The sequence below is a fragment of the Staurois parvus genome, unplaced genomic scaffold, assembly GCF_062004578.1.
Source record: "Staurois parvus isolate SC_StPar_1 unplaced genomic scaffold, SC_StPar_1.0 ptg000154l, whole genome shotgun sequence".
NCBI lineage: Eukaryota > Metazoa > Chordata > Amphibia > Anura > Ranidae > Staurois > Staurois parvus.
The window spans coordinates 20,444,724-20,470,000 of NW_028317950.1; the positions used below are offsets into that span (position 1 = coordinate 20,444,724).

The 25,277-nt window shown below is 42.8% G+C and overlaps 1 protein-coding gene across 1 annotated transcript in view; it reads left to right on the forward strand.

Moving 5' to 3' along the window:
• The window catches only part of SLC31A1 (solute carrier family 31 member 1), a 78,433-nt gene that overhangs the window by 972 nt on the left and 52,184 nt on the right, over nucleotides 1-25,277 (forward strand). The gene's annotated exons all lie outside the window — the stretch shown is intronic.

The window sequence follows — 25,277 nt, forward strand, 5'->3', positions numbered from 1 at the left end:
GAGTCCCCACCTCCCAAAATCCAGGATTGAAAGGATCTGCTACTGACAGCTTGGTGCCAGATACCACAGCATAGCTTCAGAGGTCTAGTGGAGTCCATGCCAGGGCAGAGCTGTGTGGGGGCAAAAGGGGGCCCTACTTAATATTAGATGGGTGGTCATAATGTTATGGCTGATCGGTGTATATAGGAACTGCCATCGGATTTGAATCTGTGTCCCTTCAACTCTGAGATTTGCACAGCACAGGCCTATCTAATAGAAGACAAGACCAGCGACAGTCCTCTGCTGCGATTGTGACAGTCCTCTGCTACGATTTACTAACACTTCGGCTGCTTTTACACTGATTCCTTTTTCTTCCGTTTTTGCATTAAAAAAAAAAAAAGGCATGACCATGTATTCCTATGGAGCCCTTCACACTGATCTGTTGTTGGTCTGGTGCGTTTTTTAAAATCCTTCTTGCTGCAATTTTGGAGCGATTAAAAAAAACCACCACCAAAAATGCACCTCCCCATTGATGTCAATGGAAAAAGGCATCAAAAATGCACGCACATTATGCTTTTGGTACGGTTTTTGAGTCGCATGTCCTGTCAAAAAAACGCACCGCAAACACAGTAAAAACACATATGCATTTTTGCCAATGATCAGTGTGAAAGTAGCTTTACAGGTCTCCTCCTTGCTCTCACCCTGTGATTGGACAATGAAAGGAGAAGCAGAAGACTGGTGAGCTCATCTCTCTCACTCTGCTCTCTTCTTCTATCAGCGTGCTCCTTGCTTGGCTCCTATTTCTGCCCCTGCCCTCTCCCAGTCTAATGCAGACTATACATGGGTTGAATTCCGAAGGGCTTTTCGTCCGAAAATCGAAAACGTTCGCTCAGTAATGCGATGGTGCCATCAATGATTTTGAAAATCAGCTGACCAAGTCATAAAGTTCACCCATATAACAGGTGAAACTTCTGTTCCTTCAAGGTCACGGCTCATGCGCATTTTCTTTTTGGAAAAATGATCGTACAATTTGCCCATCATTGAGTTGAAAATCGGTCGTTTTTCACTAATTGTAAACATTTATTTATTTCAGGTACTTATAGCGCCGTCAATTTATACAACACTTTACATATATATTGTACATTCACATCAGTCCCTAACCCTCAAGGGGTGTACAATCTAAGGTCCCTAACTTACATTCATACATACACCTACTAGGGACAAATTAGACAGGGTCCAATTAACCTACCAGCATGTCTTTGGCATGTGGGAGGAAACCGGAGTACCCGGAGGAAACCCACGCAGGCACAGGGAGAACATGCAAACTCCAGGCAGGTGGTGTCATGGTTAGGAGTCGAACCAACAACCCTAGCACTGTGCCCGATCACCGAAAAGGGGAGGAACCAGGAAAATCAACCGGTGCCATTGACCCACTAACAGAGCGAAAATCGTCCGATTATTCTTAGGTCCGATTTTCAGATGAAAAATCAGTCGAATTTCGACCCATGTATGGCCGGCATAAGTCCAGATTCACACCTGTGCTTTTTCCGTTTTGCAGAAACGCACAGCAGTCCACATAGGCTTGGTTCACACTGGATGTGATTTAAAATCGCGCATTTTGTTTGCAATTTCTGAAGATTTGTTTGCAACTTGTGATGATTTCCCAACGATTTCTTGTGTTTTCTGGCGATTGTTTGCAATTTCCATGTCCTGCTTCTTGTCACAGGGAGGAACAATGTGAGGGTCAGTCTTGAACAGGTAGAGACAGCAGGAAAAAACTAGGAAAGGGTTAATAAAAATGATCACTAAACGCACATATTTAGACACACTTGCGTTTTGCAGTGCGATTTCTATCGTAGTCTATATGTGAAATCGCAACGAACTGCAGAAAAAGTAATACAAGAACTAGTTTTGAAATCGCGTTGCAGCAAATCTTGTGTGTGTAGACACTGACATTCATTAGATCCGATTTCAATTCCCAAATCGCAGCGGTGTGAACCAGTGCTGAACATGATTTCCTATGGGACAGGTTCACATCTCTGCGTTTTCACCCGCTGCGTTTTTTTGGAAAGGGTCAGGAACTTTTTTAAATGGTTCTGTAGACTTCAATGCAGGCGCTGCAGGAAAGCATGTAGTGCGTTTTTTATGCATTTTGCGTTTTATTCTGCCCAGCAACAAGTTGAAAAAAGAAAAAAAAACGCATCAAAAATGCATGCGCAAAAACACACCACAAAAAGCACTGCAGAAACGGATCAATAGGTGTGAACCTAGCCTTCGCCCTGCTATACAGGGACTACAAAAGGCTGATGCCAAGGTAAATTCAGGGCAGGGGTGGACTGACAACTCATGGGGCCCCTGGGCAATAGGGGATCATGGGGCCCTTGTGTCCTCGCCCACACTCAAACCACACCCAAAAAAGCCTATGAAAGGTACCAGGGGCATCTCATGGGGCCCCCTACTACCCCAGGCCCTCGGGCACTGCCTAAGTACCCGAATGGTCAGTCCGCCCCTGATTCAGGGGCATATACTGCTTTTTTAAAAAGAAAAATTGAACAGGTTTACGGTTGTTGTACTGAACACAGAGCTGCATTAATTTGTGTATTTTGTATCTGCATGGAGTTCAGCTTTAATCTCATACCACGTGATAACATTCATGTAGAAAAATAATACAGAGGACCTCAAGGTAGCCAGATCAGTGAGTTCATGGACCTGTCCATGGTTGGTGACCCTTGTCACTGGAAAGACAGAAAATCAAGAATGTTGTCACCGAAACAGGAAGCGAATGGAAATCTTGCAATGGGGACACCTATTCTGGAAACAGTTGTCAGAAGTGGAATTTCTTGCACTTTGCAGTGATCTCCACTCACCTCCTGTTGTGTCTCTGCAATCTGAACTGAAGGGAAATCTCTCCAGCAGGGACGGCTTTCTAAAGCCGGCCATACACTAGTAGATTTTCCAGCGAACATTCGTACAGAAATTCTCATCAGTATATGCGATGACATGATGAAGGTCATTCCAAAGTGTTTCAAAAACATTTGTTTTTAACATTCGATTTTGGAGTGAATGGACTTGTAGAAGAAGAAATTCTAGTTTATTTTTTCTACTGCTGTGATGTGATTTCCCGTTAGAGGGTGGCTATGTTTGTTCTTCGTGGATATTTTGTATGTAGGAACGTAGCTACCCTCTCTTGCTCGTTCCTGAGATGGGCATGGACTATGGTATTTGTAGTGTGCATAGAGTAGTGTACATTACTACAGCTCATATGCACTGCTTGATTCCAGCAAATGCAAACGAGGGGGGGGGGGAAAGGAGAGGTTCGAGAGCTCATGGAGGACATTACAAGGAGGCAGAAAAACTCAGAATCCATTCCATGAAAAACAGATTACAAGGTCACTAAGTAGAGTATTTGCAGTGATTATTTAGGGAAAAGGACACAGTTTAGTGTCACTTTAGCCATTTTCCCTCCGGAGGATTTACCCCCCCTTCCTGACCAGGCTATTTTTTGCGTTACGGCGCTGCGTTACTTTAACTGACAATTGCGCGATCATGCAACGCTGCACCCAAATTAAATTTACGTTATTTTTTCTTCCCACAAATTGAGCTTTCTTTCAGTGGTATTTGATGTGTGCTTTTTATTTTTTGCGCTATAAAGAAAAAAAGTCTGACAATTTTTTGAAAAAAAACAATATTTTTGATTTTTTGCTATTGGAGAAAGAAAAAAAAAAACATTCCATTGCAGCTCTGGCCCTATGTTTAGGGTCGTTGTCCTGCTGGAAGGTGATCCTCCACCCCAGTCTCAAGTCTTTTGCAGACTCTAACAGGCTTTCCTCTAAGATTGCCCTGTATTTGGCTCCATCCATCTTCCCATCAACTCTGACCAGCTTCCCTGACCCTGCTGAAGAAAAGCATACCCACAACATAATGCTTCCACCACCATGTTTCACGGTGGGGATGATGTGTTCAGAGTGATGTGCAGTGTTAGTTTTCTGCCACACATAGCGTTTTGCTTTTGGGCTAAATAGTTCAGTTTTGGTCTCATCTGACCAGAGCGCCTTCTTCCACAGGTTTACTGTGTCCCCTACGTGGCTTCCCGCAAACTTATGGCTTTCTTTCAACAATGGCTTTCTTCTTGAAACTCTTCCATAAAGGCCAGATTTGTGGAGTGCACGTCTAATAGTTGTCCTGTGGACAGATTCTCCCACCTGAGCTGTGGATCTCAAGAGTTACCCTGGGCCTCTTGGCTGCTTCTCTGATTAATGCTCTCCTTGCCCGGCCCGTCAGTTTAGATGGACGGCTATGTCTTGGTAGGTTTGCAGTTGTGCCATAATCTTTCCATTTTCTGATGATGACTTGAACAGTGCTTTGTGAGATGTTCAAAGCTTTTTATATTTTTTAAAAAATCTAACCCTGCTTTAAACTTCTCCACAGCTTTATCCCTGACCTGTCTGGTGTGTTCATTGGCCTTCATGATGCTGTTTGTTTACTAATGTTCTCTAACAAACCTCTGAGGGCTTCACAGAACAGCTGTATTTATACTGAGATTAAATTACACACAGGTGGATTCTATTTACTAATTAGGTGACTTCTGAAGGCAATTGGTTCCACTAGATTTTAGTGAAGGGTATCAGAGTAAAGGGGGCTGAATATAAATGTATGCCACACTTTTCAGATATTTATTTGTAAAAAAAATTTCAAAACCATTTATCATTTTCCTTCCACATCACAATTATGTGCCACTTTGTGTTGGTCTATGACACAAAATCCCAATAAAATACATTTCCGTTTTTTGGTTGTAACATGACAAAATGTGGAAAATTTCAAGGGGTATGAATGGTGTGTGTGTGTGTTTGTGTTAACCTGTAAGCCTTGGGCCTGTATCAATGTTATTATAAAGTACGGATTACAATTTTGCTTCTGTGTGACTTCAAATTAGCTCTTTCATGATAATACTGAAAACCACATCTGTGGACTTAGACAAATCGCATCAAAGACTTTCAGACTGAAATAAACATAAGTGAGCTTTTCCAGAATAAAGCAGGTCTCTGCTTGTAATGTGAATGAGCCCTAATAGTCTACTGGAAAAAAATAAATAAAATAAATATATATATATATATAGCACATGTACACAGAATGTGTGTATATATACAGTACTGTGCAAAAGTTTTGGGCACGTGTGAAGACATGCTGCAAAGTAAGAATGCTTTCAAAAAAATATTTTATTTTATTCAAATTATAAATATTATGCTCATTCAATACCACCACGCTGGAGGCAGCCTATAAGGTATTGTTTAGTTGGTATTGGGTTCCGGCTCGTTTGGCCCAGGCTAATCCCGCTAGTAGTGATCGATGTTTCCGGGGTTGTGGCCATCGTGGCGATGTCTTGCATACCTGGTGGTCATGCCCGTGACTGGTCCGTTTTTGGTCTCGTGTATTTGGCCTCCTTTTCACGTTGTTTCATCTATCTATACGCCGGGATGCTCGGTATGCCTTGCTTCATTGCCCCATACCGGGTCTCTTGGCTTATCAGCAGAAGCTGGCGTCCTATTTGTTTTTGTCGGCCACCAGAACAATTGCTCAGGCCTGGAAGAGTCCGTTTGTCCCTTTTCAGGGGGTGCGGGATCGTATGACCAATATGATGCTTAATGAACAGATGTCGAGCATATGCAACGACTCCCAATGTAAATTCTCGAAAATATGGGAACCATGGTTGCAATATGCCTTTCCCACGCTTCCTTTGGCTAGTATGGGGATGTAATGGCGTTAGGCACTGGCGTTTGATGGTGGCGCTCTTGGATCTCTGCCCCCTCTTCTCCTTTTTTTTCTCTTATTTCTCTTCTCTTTCTTTCTCTCCATTTCTGTTAGTTTTTTGGGTGATAGTGGACAGCTGCCTTTAATTGCAGTTAGAATTTCATTACCGTCATTGTAACCTATGTGCCATTGATAGCCCCTGCGTGGGCGTACCTTCTGCCTTGTTGAAGTTAGAGCACTGTTTTTCTTTTATTATTATGTTTTTTATCTTATCGGTGCAATTGATAGCCCCTGTGGGGGCATGTTTTGTCGCCTCTGTTTTATACTGATTAAAACTAATAAAAACTATTGAAATACAAATTTATAAATATTTTTATCAATTTACAATATGCAAAGGAAGAAAACCGAAGAAAAATCTACCGTATTTTCCGGCGTATAAGACGACTTTTTACCCCATGGAAATCTTCTACAAAGTCGGGGGTCGTCTTATACTCCGGGTGTTGTGTTGAAACCACACCTGTACTTCCGAGCGGACGCTTCTGCGCATGTCTTCGGCAGCAGTAGACTATCGCCGATCACCATTCAGAACTGCATGAAACCTCAACAAGGTCGGATGCAGCAGTTGAGTGCTCGATTGAGCTTGACTGAAACTGTGACATGCAGAAAAGGGATACACATCGGGTAGCGGCAAGATGAGTATGCCCATGAAGATGTGTATTCCTGACGCTTCTGCGCATGTCACAGTTTCAGTCACGATCAATCGAGCACTCAACTGCTGCATCCGACCTTGTTGAATTGACCCTTTCATGGCAATTTCTTAATGAATTACTGTAATTAGCTAAGCATTATAATCATAATAATAATGTCTTCACTGTGGCAGTTCTGTGCAAACTACGCTCGGATCATCTTGGAGACAGGGAGGACTGGGCAGGCAGGGAGAGCTGACCCACCCAATCCAAGCAGGCTTTGTATGCAGTGTGCACAGAAAATACATCGCTTGCCATGATTGGTTGGTTGTATACTGGGTTGGATTAGCGATTCTGAGGGAAGGCAGGGGGAAGCAGGAGCATCTGCAATTCAGCCAATTCTAATGTTGGAACAGCGCAGCAATGGGCAAACTACGGCCCGCGGGCTGTATACGGCCCGGCGGACCTTTTAATCCGGCCCGCGGAGCGTGATACTGTCAGGATGGCTATCAGGATGTGTGTAGGAGGGGCAGCGTGACGAACGTGAGGGGAGCTAGGCTCCTCTCACAGTCCACCCTGCAGACCGGTGTAGCATGAAAATCTGTCTCCTATGAGGATCTGTCCCCCTCGACGTATGTGCGCATGTGCCGGAGATCGCCGATCGGCTGCTAATGCCTGAAACTGGCACATGCGCAGATACGTCGAGGGGGACAGATCCTCATAGGAGACAGATTTTCATGCTACACCGGAAGGGCGCGGGAACACGGCGAGAGGAACGCGCGGAGCAAAGGTAAGTGAATTGACACAGGGGGGACTTGGGGACTTAATATGGGGGATGAATTACTATATGGGGGATGAATTACTATATGGGGGATTAATTACTATATGGGGGATTAATTACTATATGGGGGATGAATTACTATGGGGAATAAATTACTATATGGGGGATGAATTACTATATGGGGGATGAATTACTATATGGGGGATGAATTACTATATGGGGAATGAATTACTATAGGGGGGATGAATTACTATAGGGGGGATGAATTACTATAGGGGGGATGAATTACTATATGGGGGATGAATTACTATATGGGGGATGAATTACTATATGGGGGATTAATTACTATATGGGGGATGAATTACTATGGGGAATAAATTACTATATGGGGGATGAATTACTATATGGGGGATGAATTACTATGGGGGATGAATTACTATATGGGGGATGAATTACTATATGGGGGATGAATTACTATGCTTACTATGGGGGAATATTACTATACTTACTATGGATGACACATACACATTATTCATCTACTCTTGGTCCGGCCCCCGAGTCCAATATATGAACCCATTGCGGCCCTCAAGTGAAAAAGTTTGCCCACCCCTGGAACAGCGCATCTCTAAGGAAGTTTGGTGTGCATCTTATCTGTGGTGAAAAAACAGAGTCTATCTGGTGAGCAGATACATGTGGTGGTGAATACAGTACAGCACCAGTATCTGTACCGGTTCATACAGTACAGCACCAGTATCTGTACCGGTTCATACAGTACAGCACCAGTATCTGTACCGGTTCATACAGTACAGCACCAGTATCTGTACCGGTTCATACAGTACAGCACCAGTATCTGTACCGGTTCATACAGTACAGCACCAGTATCTGTACCGGTTCATACAGTACAGCACCAGTATCTGTACCGGTTCATACAGTACAGCACCACACCAGTATCTTTACCGGTTCATACAGTACAGCACCAGTATCTGTACCGGTTCATACAGTACAGCACCAGTACATACAGTACAGTATACAAATGGATAACAGTCAAGACCCCATCATGGCTCCACCAGCAAGAAGAAAGAAATATGAAGCCAGTTTCAAACTTAAATTGTAAACTTTGCCATGGAACAGAATAACTGTGCTACTGCAAGACAATATGGAGTAACAGAAAAGATGGTTCGGGACTGGAAAGCAAATGAAAAAGCATTAAAGAGTATGCCAAGGGGTAAGTGTGCATTAAGAAGAGGCACCCCACATTGGCCAGAACTCGAAAAACATGTAGCAGACATGGTGAATGAGCATCGCCAAAACGGTTATATAGTGACACGAAATAAAATACGTTTGTTTGCACTTTAGTGGGCCAAATCTAACCCAGATCACAGCAGCAGATTTAAGGCCACTGTATCCTGGTGTACTAGATTCTTGGAAAGGCATACTATGACACTGAGGCAAAAGACGAAAATTGCACAAAAATTACCTGCAGATCTTGATGCCAAAGTAAATAGTTTCCATCGATACGTAATACAACAGCGCAATAAACATGGCTATGCGTTAAGTAGTATCGGAAATATGGATGAAACTCCAATGAATTTTGATATGGTTGGAAATAAAACTGTCCATCCAAAAGGTGAAAAAACAATTTTAATTAAAACAACAGGACTTGAGAAGTCCAGTTTTACAGTGGTACTAGCATGCACAGCTGATGGCGCCAAACTGAGACCAATGATTATTTTTAAAAATAAAACAATGCCGAAACTCAAGTTCCCTGTTGGTTGTTTTGTACACGTGAATGAAAAAGGCTGGATGGATGAAGAAGGGGTGAAGCTATGGCTTGATAATGTATGGAGTAGGCGACCAGGTGGACTTATTCAAAAACGTAGTCTACTGGTGTGGGATATGTTCAGGGCTCATTTAACTCCCAGCACCAAGCAAAGGCTTGCAAGAATAATTACAGATGAAGCAGTTATTCCTGCAGGATTAACATTGTTGGTACAGCCACTGGATGTGTGCCTAAACAAGCCATTTAAAGATCGCATTCGAGAACAGTGGAATGAGTGGATGGTTAGCGGTGAAAAGTCATTCACAAAAGGAGGAAACATGCGTTCTCCACAGTTGGATGTTTTGTGCAAGTTTGTCATAAAAGCCTGAAATGATATTGATGCAGAAACAGTAGTCAAGTCTTTCAAGAAGTGTGGCATATCAAATTCATTAGATGGTATGGAGGATGACTACTTGTGGCAAGATGAAGAGGAAGCCGAAGCTGAGACCACACCATCTGATACGGAATTAGATCCATACGATGACTGCCTTACAAATGTATCACAAGATGTCATTGATGTACTTATGATATCAGATGACGAACAGGAGGATTTTGAAGGCTTTTAACCACTTCCTGTCCGGACACTTTTACCCCCTTCCTGTCCAGGGCAATTTTTAGCTTTCAGCGCTATCACACTTTGAATGACAATTGCGCGGTCATGCAACACTGTACCCATATGAATTTTTTACCATTTTTTTGAGACAGATAAAGCTTTATTTTGGTGGTATTTATTCACCGCTGGGATTTTTACTTTTTGACTATGTAAATGAAAAAGTCCAAAAATTTGGAAAAAAAGTGTTTTTTTTTTTTTTTTTTTATAAAATTTTGCAAATAAATAATATTTCATCATAAATCTTGGCCAAAATTTATTCCGTTATTTTTTTAGTAAAAAAAAAAAATCCAAATTAGTTTATAACCAAAAATTATAATTTTTAAAAAAAATTTTTTACATTTTTATTTTATTTTTTTTATATTATTATTTTTTTTTTTTTTACATACTGTCACCCTAGCAGTACAGTGTCACCATGGTGACACTGTACTACTTGTGGGGGGTGATGAAGATTTTTTTTTTTTTTTTTTACACTGATTGCTTTTACACCCATATAGGATGTAAAAGCAATCATTTCTCTTTCTCTCTGTCTGCATTCTTGCAGTCATTGAGAATTACTGAGTGAGCTGTGAGTGGTCACAGCTTGTCACATGGTACAAGGCTGTTGTGAATAGCCTTGTACCATGTGACCTCTGTGATCATTCACAGATTTCACACGTAGTAAGCAATGATGTCACAAGTGACATCTTGCTGACTACTTTGCATGTGATCACTGATTCGCCAATCAGTGATCACATGATCGGGACCTCGTGCAGAGGTCACGTCCGACGATCGGTGTTTCACTGTGTCCGGAGGACACAGCGGGCACCGGATCGTGGTGGTGCGCACTCCCAGGGAGTGCGCACAGCTAGAAAAGGCGGGTGCCGTTTATGAACGGCAACCCACCCCTGGACTGCCGCCGCCCTGCCGTTTATAAACAGCAGGTGGACAGCAAGAGGTTAAAGGGAAACTATCACACCAGCAAAACCTTGCAGTTATGATGGGCGTTGCTGACTCGCCAGGAACTTGCTCTCTCTCTATTGTTTGTTATCTTCCTCCTATCATCATCAGTTCCAGTTTGGTTGACTGCTTAGAAAACAAACAGCATGGCAGCTTCCATGGGTTTATTGTCTTATCCTTCCTTTCAGCTTTAGAGTGAATTAGGAAAAGTTTAATCCACTTGCACTGTTTTATGTTTACATGTTTGATGACAAACAGCCTTATGTTTCTAAGTGACAGTTTTCCTGCTAGGTATCTGCATGTCATAAGCATTTGAATTAAAATTACCATATTGAAATCAAATCTAATGTTTTTTCATTTTTATTTGGTGTGCGTTGGAAGAGGGGTAGCCCAAACCCTATATTTTAACAGGAAAAGTAGGGGTCGTCTTATACACCCAGTCGTCTTATACGCCGGAAAATACGGTAAATCAAATCAATATTTAGTATAACTACTGTGACAGTGTAGGGCCCTGCCACTATGTGAGATAAAGAAATGGTTGGAAGAATGATACACGATTCTCAAAGGTGTTGTTTGAGAAGGACCAGCATGTGTTTTGTGAGCAGAGAATACTGTTTTTTTCTCTGGTTTTGGCAGTTCCAGATCAGTTCCTGGAGTTTGAAGGTTTCAGATCCCTTCAATCCTGTGTCTGGTTTTTGCGAGACACCTGCAGCCCCTGTGTGTACACAGGTACGTAGATCTGAGTACGACTTGCTGCCATTTGAAGACAGAGCCCTGTCAGCAGAGTTGAGTGTTCCTGCTGGAGACTGCATCCCTTGTGAGGGGGAATTCTTGCCCAAGGACTGGGAAAGTCAGGACAGTTACAAGAGTCTGGGAAAGCTGAGGTGGCTAGTGAGTCCAGGGGGCTGGAAGGAATCTGGAAGAGAGAGCAAGCTTGAGGGGCTGGAGAACCCTACCTAAAGGCCAGGAGTGGGTCTATGCAGTTAGGTGCTGCAACTGAGGCTGAGTGATCCTGAAGAACCCTTGGTCTGGGAGACCAAAGAATGTACAGGTGCTGCTGACAAAGAAACCAGGTGGCTTGGCATTTTTCATTTTTTGCTTTGATACATTAAAACCCCTGTGTGGGCAACTTTGAGAAGAAATTTAATTTCAATAAAAGTGGGCTTGCCTTCAAACTGAAGCTTGGACTAGTGTGTTCTCGGCTAAAAACATATCTACAGTTGAGCAAACAATCCCCCATACCATACTACCCTTCGGCTTTAAATGTACACCTACACACAGTTTTTGAAGGAACTTGGCAGGTAGGTTGTTCCAAACATCTTGAAGAACTAACCACAGATCCTCTGTGGATGTAGGCTGCCTCAAATCCTTCTGTTTCTTCATGTAATCCCAGACAGACTTCATGATATTGAGATCAGGACTCTGTGGTGGCCAAACCATTACTTCCAGGACTCTTTGTTATTTATTACACTGAAGATAGTTCCTAATGACATTGGCTGTATGTTTGGGGTCATTGTCATGCTGCAGAATACATTTGGAGCCAGTCATAGGCCTCCCTGATGGTATGGCATGATGGATAAGTATCTGCCTGTATTTATCAGCCTTGAGAACACCAATGATTGGGCAAACAATGAGGACCGTACATGCAGTGGTCAGCCAAGGAAACTTAAAGCAGCAGAAGAAAGATCCATTATGCTTACTTCTGTTCGACATCAGAAGATGTCCAGCAGTGCCATCAGCACAGAACTGGTAGAAACCAGTGGGACCCAGGTACACCCATCTACTGTCTGGAGATGTGTAGCCAGAAGTGGTCTTCATGGCAGAATTGCGGCCAAAAAGAGATACCTCTGCTGTGGAAACAAGGCTAAGCAACTCAACTATGCTCAAAAACATAGAAACTGGGGTGCAGAAAAATGGCAGCAGGTGCTCCTGGACTGATGAGTCAAAATTTGAAATATTTAGCTGTAGCAGGAGGCAGTTTGTTTGTCAAAGGGGATGGAGAGTGGTACAACAATGAGGGTCTGCAGTCAACAGTGAAGCATGGTGAAGGTTCCCTGCAAGTTTGGGGCTGCATTTTTGCAAGTAGAGTTGAAGGTTTGGTCTGGATCAATATTGTCCTCAAGGTGAAAAATACAGGCAGATAGTTATCCATCATGCCATACCATCAGGAAGGTGTGGGATTGGCCCTAAATGTATCCTTCAGCAGGACAATGACCACAAACAAACATCCAATATCATTAAGAACTACCTTCAGCATAAGAGCTCTTTCACACGGGTGGACTGATTGTGTCCACCTATCAGTTTTTTTTGGGTTTTTTTAGGAGGACCTGATTGTACCCTCCATTATCCTATATGGAGCGCCTGTTGTAAACAGACTACATCTGATATGATCTCAGCCTCTAAATACAGATGGATGGGGATCTGTTCCCCATCCATCCAGAGGATTGGATAGAAGTTGGGTGTAAACCAAGGTGGATAAAAATCGATGATTTGAAATATTTAGATCTGATCGGACTCTCCATTATCCTATATGGAGCTCCGGATGTAAGCAGACTTGTGTCTGTTTACACCCGCCTACATCTGATATGATTTCATCTGCTAAAAACAGATGGATGGGGATCTGTTCCCCATCCATCTAGCGGATCGGATAGAAGGTGGGTGTAAACCAGGGTGGATAAAAATCGATGATTTTTTTTTTTTTAAATCAGATTTATTTTTTTTTATCAAATTTATTTTAATTAAATGCTTTTGGAGTAAAAATCTATTTCAGATACATTAATAATTTAGTTTATTCAGCATGAAATGGAGCTTAGTTATGTAGCATGAGGCTGTACATTCTGCAATATTTACATTCATTCAATGAATCCAAGCTCTGCAAGCTGAGATAACATGCATTGCATTGATGCATTCACACAATATCACAGTAATCATGAGAAAAAAACATGAAATAAAAGAATTTGAGTAGTTCTCCAGCCATGTGTGATTAACCTATTAACCTAAAATCGGTTGTGATATTGCTGTTTTACTAACCTGACAGCTTATTATTCTAAAAAAGAAACCTTCATTTGGTTGGCAAATATTAAAGATTCTAACTACCAGCAAGAATGAGTTGGATTCCTTACATTTAAAGAGCACCTGTCATTTTAGATCCATCATGGCAGCGCCTGTTAGGGGGCATCCACTCACCTCACCTTGTGTCACTGCCAAATCACCAGCTGTCCCATTAAAGTGAATCAACAGCGGGTCAGAAGAGGAGCCGATGCGGGACAGAGATGACAGTTGCTCATTAAAAATTATTATTTAAATCGAGCCTTTTCACTGGTGATTTAAATCATGATTTAAATCAAATCCACCCTGGTGTAAATAGACAGGTGGTCCGTTTGCATCCGACTACCCACAGAGGACAGTGGGCTGTGTCTGTGTCCGCTCTGTATAAATGGAGCGAACATTGACCAGCCATCTGCTTGCTCAGCGGAGATCAGCGAAGTCCACCCCATGTGGAAGGGGCCTAAAGAAGAAGGAGCCCTGGAAGTGATGGTTTGGCCCCCACAGAGCCCTGGAAGTGATGGTTTGGCCCCCACAGAGCCCTGATCTCAACATCAAGTCTGCTTGAGATTACATGAAGAGACAGAAAAATATGAGGAAGCCTTCATCCACAGAAGATCTGTGGTTCGTTCTCCAAGATGGTTTTTAGAGCAACCTACCTGGCGAGTTCCTTCAAAAACTGTGTGCAAGTGTAGCTAGAAGAATTGATGCTGTTTTGAAGGCAAAGGGTGGTCACACCAAATGTTGATTTGTTTTGGATTTCTCTTCTCTTCATTTACTTTCCGTTTTGTTATTTAATTTAAAAAAAACTACGAACACTTCTATTTCTTAAAGCGTTCTTAATTTACACATTTATTTTTTAATTTTCATACCTGCCTAAAACTTTTGCACAGTACTGTATATCTTTTTGTTTACTAGTTTTAACTTGTAATTTCTTGGCCCCTGTAGCCATGTCATTACAAGGCAAGGATTAAACTCCTGCCTTTTCTTTTGTGGGATTTCTAATTGGCTATTTAATGACAATACTGAAAACCACACCTGTGGATTTAGACAAATCACATCAAAGACTTTCAGACTGAAATAAAAATAAGTGTTTTTCTACTGAGTAATGCAGGTCTCTGCTCCTAATGTGAATGAGCCCTAGTAATCCCCTTTACAGGAAGCATTTGAATTGGGAGGGGTGTCCACATACTTTTGGGTGTTTAGTAATTGTGATATACAGTGTGTGTGTGTATATATGTATATATATGTGTATGTGTGTGTATATATGTATGTATGTAATATATATATATATATATATATACATATACACATACACTATATTAACAAAATCATTGGGACACCAGTAGCGGTTGACACCAGTTTGACAAGCGCTCATTGACTCCTACTATTGTTGTAGTTGACAATTTTGTGGTAATAAATTATTTTCTTATGTTGCTGCACTTATGCATGCCATAGACAGGTCGAAAATCGGCCGATTTTTCTTTAAAAAAATGAAAAATTGGTCGTTCAAGCGGCCGACGTTACCAGCAACGGTAAAAAAAATCGGCCGATTTTCATCCCGTCTACAGCCGGCAAAAAGTGTCCCTGCAGAGAGCTCCGCTATTTCTTTGACAGTTCCTTGACATTTATAGCGGTTGCAAAAATGTATCTATTTGTATCCATTTAGGATACAGATGTTTTTATTTGGAAACAAATAGATACATTGTTGCAACCGCTAGGAACTGTCAAAGAAATAGCGGGGCTCTCTGCAGGGACACTTTTTGCCAGACTGGAATTCCTCTTCTTCTTCATCTTCCTCTTCTTCTTCATCATCTTCCTCTTCTTCTTCATCATCTTCCTCTTCTTCTTCATCATCTTCCTCTTCTTCTTCATCATCTTCCTCTTCTTCTTCATCATCTTCCTCTTCTTCTTCATCCTCTTCCTCTTCTTCTTCATCCTCTTCCTCTTCTTCTTCATCCTCTTCCTCTTCTTCTTCATCCTCTTCCTCTTCTTCTTCTTCCTCTTCTTCTTCTTCATCTTCCTCTTCTTCATCTTCCTCTTCTTCTTCCCCTTCTCCTCTTCTTCTTCCCCTTCTCCTCTTCTTCTTCCCCTTCTCCTCTTCTTCTTCCCCTTCTCCTCTTCTTCTTCCCCTTCTCCTCTTCTTCTTCCCCTTCTCCTTCTCCTCTTCTTCTTCCCCTTCTCCTTCTCCTCTTCTTCTTCCCCTTCTCCTTCTCCTCTTCTTCTTCCCCTTCTCCTTCTCCTCTTCTTCTTCCCCTTCTCCTTCTCCTCTTCTTCTTCCCCTTCTCCTTCTCCTCTTCTTCTTCCCCTTCTCCTCTTCCTCTTCTTCTTCCCCTTCTTCTTCCCCTTCTCCTCTTCCTCTTCTTCTTCATCCTCTTCTTCTTTTTTCTTCTTTTTGTCTTCCTCTTGCAGGTCACTGCTCATGCGCAGATTTTTTTATCGATAAAAGATCGGCCGATTTGCCCATCATTGCCACGAAAATCGTCCGATCTGCAAAATCGGACGAATTTTTTCCAACTTTACCGATAAAATCTGCCAAAATACAGAAAAACGGCCGAACATTTAGCCCACTAACGATCCGAAAAGTCGGCCGATTTTCAACTCATCTATGGCCTGCATTAGATGGCGCTGCTTCTCTCTCTTTTATTATTGTCAAAAATATTGGGACGCCTGCCTTTACACGCACATGAACTTTAATGGCATCCTAGTCTTAGTCCGTAAGGTTCAATATTGAGTCGTCCCACCCTTTGCAGCTATAACAGCTTCAACTCTTCTGGGAAGGCTGTCCACAAGGTTTAGGAGTGTGTCTACGGGAAGGTTTGCCCATTCTTCCAGAAGCGCATTTGTGAGGTCAGGCTCTGATGTTGAATGAGAAGGTCTGGCTATCGGTCTCTGCTTTAATTCATCCCAAAGGTGTTCTGCCGGGTTGAGGTCAGGACTCTGTGCAGGCCAGTCAAGTTCCTCCACCCCAAACTCACTCATCCATGTCTTTATGGTCCTTGCTTTGTGCTCTGGTGTGCAGTCATGTTGGAACAGGAAGGTGCCATCCCCAAACTGTTCCCATAAAGTTGGGAGCATGAAATTGTCCAAAATGTCTTTGGTATGCTAACGCCTTAAGAGTTCCCTTCACTGAAACTAAGGGGCCAAGCCCAACCCCTGAAAAACAACCCCACACCATAATCCCTCCTCCACCAAACTTTACACTTGGCACAATGCACTCAGGCAAGTACTGTTCTCCTGGCAACTCCCAAACCCAGACACATCCATCGGATTGCCAGACAGAGAAGCGTGATTCATCACTCCAGAAAACACATCTCCACTGCTCTAGAGTCCAGTGGCGGCGTGCTTTACACCACTGCATCTAACGCTTTGCATTGCACTTGGTAATGTAAGGCTTGGATGCAGCTGCTCGGACATGGAAACCCATTCCATGAAGCTCCCTATGCACTGTTGTGCTAATCTGAAGGCCACAGTTGGTGACTTCTGCTCACTGTGCACTTCATCATGCACTGACCCCGCTCTGCCATTTTACGTGGCCTACCACTTCGTGCCTGAGTTCCTGCTGTTCCCAGTTGCTTCCACTTTGTTATAATACCACTAACAGTTGACCGTGGAATATTCAGTAGAAGGAAATTTCACGAATGGACTTGTTGCACAGGTGGCAACCTATCAATGAACCACACTTGAATTCACTGAGCTCCTGAGAGCGACCCATTCTTTCACAAATGTTTGTAGAAGCAGTCTGCATGCCTAGGTGCTTGAGGTTATACACCTGTGGCCATGGAGGTGATTGGAACACCTGAATCCAATGATTTGGAGGGGTGTCCCAATACTTTTGGCAATATAGTGTATGTGCAGAAGGAGAATCCCAATCGCCCTGACAGTATCCAGGATCAGGCATAAATATTCCAACCTCTAAGGCTGCTTTCTGTATACTTTTTGGCAATATTTGTGTGTGTGTGTATGAGATATATATATATAATTTTTTTTGTTACAGTAGTTTGCTTGTTTTAACCTGAATTTCTTGGCCTTTAGCTGTGTCATTACAAGGCAAGGATTAAAATTTTGCTGTTGTGTGGATTCTAATTAGCTCTTTCATGATAATACTGAAAACCACAGCTGTGGATTTAGACAAATCACATCAAAGACTAAAATACAAATAAAAGCAGCAGGGAGATTTTTATAAGGAAAGGCTTGGTACAGACTGTGCATTTTAGCGGAGATCCACAAAGTGTTGGGCTCCCCTGGCAGGAGAGGAGGTCACCCGAGTGGTGTAGATTACTCTGTGGATTAATTACAGACAGTACAACAAGTAATTAAGCATTCTAGGCGGCAAGCTTCATAATGCTGAGTTCACACGCCTTGTTGCCTGTCAACAGTGACAGCTAATCTTGTCAGGAGAGGAAGTGATGGCAAATCTCTCCAACAGGGATTTGGAAGTTTGTTGCTGTCCGTGTCCCGGTGACATCTGCTCCCCACATTTCTTCTGTGGGTGTCACAGAAACAGGAAACAAGGGAAAATCTCCTGAACTTGTTATAGGAAGAAATAAATGTTTCCTCCTCCCAACTCTATCCAAATCAAATAAAACATGTGCCTGGTGTTAGGCTTTAATATTAAAAGGTGGAGTTTTTTGAATAATCTGTTGATTGTGACATGTCAGAATTTCATTTATGCAGACTTGTAAAATTACTGAAAGGTCCACTTTTAGGGCCAGTTCACACTACATGTGTTTCAGTTGCTTTTTTTTCTTCATCCAAATCGCACAGAAAGTAGGTTATATGGTTGTCAATGTCTTAGTTCACATCAGTGTTTGAGTTCCAGTTGCACAAAAAAAAGTAGAACATGCTGCATGCTGGAACGCACATGTCCCTATTCAAATTGAAGAAAAAGAGAGGGGAAAAATGAACTGGAATGCATAAAAAAACGCACTGGAGCACATCAAAAATGCATCGGAATGCTCCAAAAAGATGTATGCAAAAACGCATCTGGAACACATCTGGACTGCGTTTCCATGGGGCTAGTTCACACTAGATGCAGTCCAGTGCATTTTTTTTTCTGCATCAAAAATGCATGCAGTGTTTTCCATGTATTTCAATGGCCCTGGTTCACACTACTGCAGCAAGTTCCAGTCAGTTTACGGTGCAGAACAAAAAGTAGAACATGCTGCATTTTTTCTGAACAGAACCATACTGGACCATGGAAAACTGCACCGGAACTGCGTGTGGTGTGAACTATAAGCAAAAATGTATCCGGAATGCATCCAGAGTGCATTTTTGTTGTGTGAACTGGCCTTTAGGCTTGGTTCACATCTGTGCTGGTGGTGCCGCTGTGGGAACCGCACAAATACCTGCAGCTGCACCACCCACACAGAGGAATGCGGGACCTGCGGGCAAGTGCCATTAATTCCAATGGCACACCACCCGCACTGGAAATCACAACTGTACTGGGAACCGGGGTTCCTGCGTGGGCTGTGATTTCCAAAGAAGTGCAGGGACTTCTTCCCTGCATGTCCTGGGGCACGGGAGTCCATTCAAATGAATGGGCTTTTGGGTCCGTGCAAAATGCGGCCTGCACAGATGTGAACCTGGCCTTAACCCTTTGAGGACCAAGGGACGTATTTGTCCCATGTTTTTAATTGCCTGTATCATTTGATTAAGAACTTAAAATACTTTTTTTTTTGGTTTATTGGAATATTAGTTCTTATCAACAAATGGATCTAGCTTTTTGCCAATTATTTCATGAAATAGCTTAGTTACAGCAACTGAAGTGTACGAACTTTAAAAACAAAAAATTGATTCTTTTGGCGTTCCGTAATCTTATGGTCCTCAAAGGGTTAAGGTGCTATTAATCAAGAAAATGTAATATATCCAAGTCTTGGATGTGGTGGCTGCATTCGTTTTCTTAGGGTTTTTTCCCTGTTTTCACCTCCTGTAAGTGCCTCTACGCAAGCAGCAACAGAGACACCTCTGGACAGCTGCATTGTCAGTCCGGGGGGAGGGGAGTGTTGGATGTACTAGCAGATTTAGATACACTAAATAAATTGCAGCCAAACCGTAGCTTCTACTTTTTAGGTAGGTAAAACAACAATGTTGTTCCTTTTGGGATAAACGTTTTACATAAATAAAAGCTCATCATTCTAAGTGGTTTGTCTCTACCCTCTAACTTGTACAGATGCAATAACTACAGACTTGGGCCAGTTGCACATGGATGCAATATTATACTGATGTTTCTACTCATGTTGTTGACAGATCCCGAGTAAAACATTTCATAAAGGTGCATAAAATTCTTCATTACCAGTGTTACAATATTATTTCAGGTACTTATATAGCGCTATATAAACAATGGGTGCAGCGCTTGAATTAAAGAAGATCACAAAACAATGTATGTAAACCTTAGAATCTGATAATATATTTCCAAAAGCCGGGAACATCAATTGGGAATCAGCTGTATGGTAGAGACCGGGCTGGGAGAGGGAGAGAGAATCCAACACCGGAGCCGGGGGACCCAGAGAGAGCAGATGGGGGACAGTGTGTGTCAGCGGGGGAGAGACACAGAGGGCTCTCTGTGAGCTTCCCACTACCCACGTGAAACGAGGTTAGAGCCATGGCTGACAGCTGAGTGAGCAGGGAGCAGCAGCAGACCAGACCATATTCCAGAGGGAATTCCAGTTAACATTGAGAGTGTTCTCTTAAATGCAAATATTGATTGCGCATCTGGTGAGTGCGCAGTCTTTTATCAGTTTGGACACACCATCACCTTTGAATATATTAGATTCTAAGGATCCTTGTGATCTTCCATGCACCTAACCCACTGGGATATTGTGGACTATATACTCACATATATCACTATGTATGATTAGTCACCACGCAGTGACATGAATTATTAACTATATATGTGGATTATATGTTTTGCACTTTACTATATGCACCATTGTGTGTCATGTGCAGTGACAAGTATCATTGAACACGCTGAGTCACGTTGTTTATTTATATATTTATTGATTAAGCACTTTATTATTAGGTCACCCTCTGCTTACATTTACATACATTGTTTTGTGATATTCTTCCATTCAAGCGCTGCGCCCATTGTTTATATTGTGATTTTGAGGTTGTTTGGTGCTTTTTGGTGTTCAGCGGCTGTAGTGAGTTTTAGCGCTCACTTATCCACTACGTGCATTGTACTTATATAGCGCTGTGCTTTACATATATATTGTACATTCACATCAGTCCCTAACCCTCAAGGGGTGTACAATCTAAGGCCCCTAACTCACATTCATACATACACATACTAGGGCCAATTTAGACAGGATCCAATTAACTTACCAGCATGTCTTTGGAGTGTGGAAGGAAACTGGAGTACCCGAGGAAACCCACGCAGGCACAGGGAGAACATGCAAACTCCAGGCAGGTGATGTTCGAACCAATGACCCTAGTACTGCCAGGCGGAAGTGCTAACCATTTAGCCACTGTGCTGCCGCATACTTGTGTATACGCGCATGTTCCATAGACAACAATGCATCTTTAGTCAAATCTGTAAAAAAAGTGGGGTTTTATACTCCCAATTGCAAAAGGCGTTACTGGCAGAATCAACGGGTGAAAATAAGGAAAGAAAGCCTAAAACGAAAACTAATGTAGCCATCATTTCTAAGAGCTGATAAGCTGCAATATAATACATGTTTGCTTTTGGGTTTAATAAAGCTTTAGGACAAGCTCATTATGCACTACTACGAAGTAGGAAGCACAGCATGCATGTGTAATTGGCGAATATAGCTGTACACAATAACAAGACGTTTAAAACCTCAGCAATCGTTGATATGGCTGTTTTTACTAAATCAGGGCTTGACAAGTTTGCTTTGAATCTAGGAGTCCACTAAATAAGTTAGGAGCCATTTCTGCATTGACGTCAATGGCAGGCGATTTCTGCATTGACGTCGATGGCAGGCGATTTCTGCATTGACGTCGATGGCAGGCGATTTCTGCATTGACGTCGATGGCAGGCGATTTCTGCATTGACGTCGATGGCAGGCGATTTCTGCATTGACGTCGATGGCAGGCGATTTCTGCATTGACGTCGATGGCAGGCGATTTCTGCATTGACGTCGATGGCAGGCGATTTCTGCATTGACGTCGATGGCAGGCGATTTCTGCATTGACGTCGATGGCAGGCGATTCTGCATTGACGTCGATGGCAGGCGATTCTGCATTGACGTCGATGGCAGGCGATTCTGCATTGACGTCGATGGCAGGCGATTTTTGCATTGAAGTCGATGGCAGGCGATTTTTGCATTGACGTCGATGGCAGGCGATTTTTGCATTGAAGTCGATGGCAGGCGATTTTTGCATTGACGTCGATGGCAGGCGATTTTTGCATTGGCGTCGATGGCAGGCGATTTTTGCATTGGCGCCGATGGCAGGCGATTTTTGCATTGGCGCCGATGGCAGGCGATTTTTGCATTGTAATTGACACAAATGCTCCTGCGCTTGGAGGTGAAATCGATATAGTTATGGATCCATTGTGGAAATTCTGGATGGTGCACGCCTTGCTGCCCTCAAAAGACTGGGGAAGTCCAAATACTGGGTACAAAGAAAACAAAGAGAGGGCGGCACCAGCCTAGTGCACTACCTGAGGAAGGGCTCTGAGGAAGAGGCAAGTCCTCGAAACACGTTAGCCTGTTGGAGGTCCAGTGCTCCCATGTGGATGACCACACCATGCGGACTGGACAGTGCTGTTCTTTATGATGAGCTTATATAAATTTGTCTTTTGTGAGTATATTGCCTATCATTTTTATCAATAAATGTTATTTAAGGTAATGCACTAGGCCGGTGCGCCCTCTTGTTGTTTTTGCATTGTAGTCGATGGCAGGTAATTTTGCATTGAAGTCAATGGCAGGCATCTTTACATTGAAGTCAATGGCAGGCATCTTTACATTGAAGTCGATGGCAGGCATCTTTACATTGAAGTCGATGGCAGGCGTCTTTGCATTAAAGTCGATGGCAGGCGTCTTTGCATTAAAGTCGATGGCAGGCGTCTTTGCATTAAAGTCGATGGCAGGCGTCTTTGCATTGAAGTCGATTGCTTTGCATTGAAGTCGATGGCAGGCGTCTTTGCATTGAAGTCAATGGTAGGCAGTGTGTGAAGGCGCCAGGACGCAGTTCCAAGTCACCATGGCGATCATGCGCCTGGGATTTGTCGAGCCCATGTTTGTCCAGAAGTCTAAAGTATGCCAGTCAGATACAGCCAGGCAACATGCTTTTTCATTATGCCATCAATGGCAGCTGCAAAAATTTCAGTGTGCTACACCAAGCTCCACAGAGGAGATGCAATCACTCACCTTCTAGGAGGCTTTGTCATGAGGAAAGTACATAGGCTACCATTTAGGCTACCATTTATGATCTTTCCTTAAAGCGTATCTAAACCTGAAAACAAAAAATTAATCTATTGCACTTCCTGTGAATTGAAATTGCAAAGAAAATTTATATTATTTTTTCACACAAATAGAGCTTTCTTTTGGTAGTATTTGCTCACCGCTGGTTTTTTTTATTTTTTGTAAATATAAACAAAAAAAGACCAAAAATTTTGAAAAAAAAAATATTTTTTCTGCTCTAAAACACAGTAAAAAAATGTAAAAATCCTAATTTCTTCATAAATTTTGGCCAAAATTTAATCTGTTACATGTCTAATGATGGGGAAAAAAAATCTCAATAAGTGTATATTGATTGGTTTTGCTTGAAAGTTATGGCACCTAAACACTATGAGATGTGTACTGAAAATTTATTTATTTTTTTTTTAACACTACTACTGGTGGCATTTAGCGATTTATAATGGGGCTGATGGCAAACTGACACTGACTGTCCCTGACATCACCAGTAACATTAATAGAGTGATTGGTGATTATACTATACACTGTCACTGTACTAATGACACTGGCTGGGAAGAGGTTAACATCTAGGGCAATCAGGGGTTAAATGTTTACCCAACTATGTGTAATGTGTGCTGCTTTTACTGAGAGATCTATCAGTTTTGCTTTCCAGGGAAGAGAAACTGACAGATCTCTCCCTGTGTACAGAGCTCTGTGTTGAATGTCAACACAGAGCTCTGGATTTGTGACTGTACACAGTTGGTCAGCAGTCCCGGCCGTGAATTATTGGCCATGTTAATAGACACCTGCTGTGTACAATCACAGTGGGTGTCGGCGCACAACCTGAAAGTAGGCAGCAATGTACCCATACATCGCCTACAGTGACCGCCCGCCCGCATTGTACTGTCGTAAAGTGGTTAAGCAAACTACTTATCCCCCCAGACTTCATGTAATGTAGGGGGGCAACTTACCAACATCAAAACATAATCCCAACGGTGAAGTATGGTGGAGAGAACATTATTTATTAATTACAGGTACTTATATAGCGGCATCAATTTACGCAGTGCTTTACATATATATTGTACATTCACATCAGTCCCTAACCCTCAAGGGGCATACAATCTAAGGTCCCTAACTTACATTCATACATACACATACTAGGGCCAATTTAGACAGGATCCAATTAACCTACGACCTTGTCTTTTGAGTGTGGGAGGAAACCGGAGTACCCGGAGGAAACCCACGCAGGCACAGGGAGAACATGCAAACTCCACGCAGGTGGTGCCATGGTTGGGATTCGAACCAACGACCCTAGTACAGCCAGGTGGAAGTGCTAACCATTTAGCCACTGTGCTGCCCTATGATTGGGGTTACTTCACTGCCTCAGGGCTCAGACCACCTGTCATCATTGAGGGAAAATAAATTTCCAAGTCTACCAAAATATCCTACAGGATAATGTCAGGGTGGCTGTCCTCAGCATTGAACGTTGCAGGACAGTGTCCTTAAGCATCTAAGTAAACACACCACAAAGTGGCTTCAGAAAATGCGCCTTTTGAAGTCAGAGTCCTTAACCCCATAGAGATGCTGTGGAATAACACGAGAGCGTTCACACCAGACATCCTACGAATGTGTCTGAGCCAAAACAGTTTTGTAAAGAGGAATGGTCAAAAATTCCTCATCATTGTGCAGATCTGTTCCAGAGCTTGAAGTCATTGCTGCCAAAGAAGGTTCAACCAGCTATTAACTCCAAGGGTTCACTTACTTTTTCCTCCATTGTTGTAATTGTTTAACAACTTTACAACTGTGCTATAGCCGAATGACTGCTACAGCGTGGTTATCCAGTCCTGGGAGGTGTCCTATGACGTCCTCCCAGAATGTGCCCCCAGCAGCGCACACCTGGCGATATCCTACGGGGACAGCTGATCACATGATACGGTAAACGCCAGTCACAGTGGCCTTTTACCATGTGATCAGCTGTGTCCAATGACACAGCAGATTACAAAGTAAATACAGTACAGTTGCTGGTTATTGGAAGCCCTTTCCTCATGCTGTCACAGCGTGAGGAAAGTACTGCCGATAACCGGCAAATGTCACAGACAACACCCGCACTGATAATCAGTGCCTCCCATCAGTACCCAGCAGTGCCACCCATCAGTGCCGCCTAGCAGTTGCGCCCATCAGTGCCCATTAGAGCTCATCATTGCTGCATATCAGTGCAGCATGATCAATGCCACCTCATCAGTGCAGCCTATCAGCGCCCATCAGTGCTGCCTATCCGTTCAACCTCATAAGTGCAGCCTATCAGTGCCCA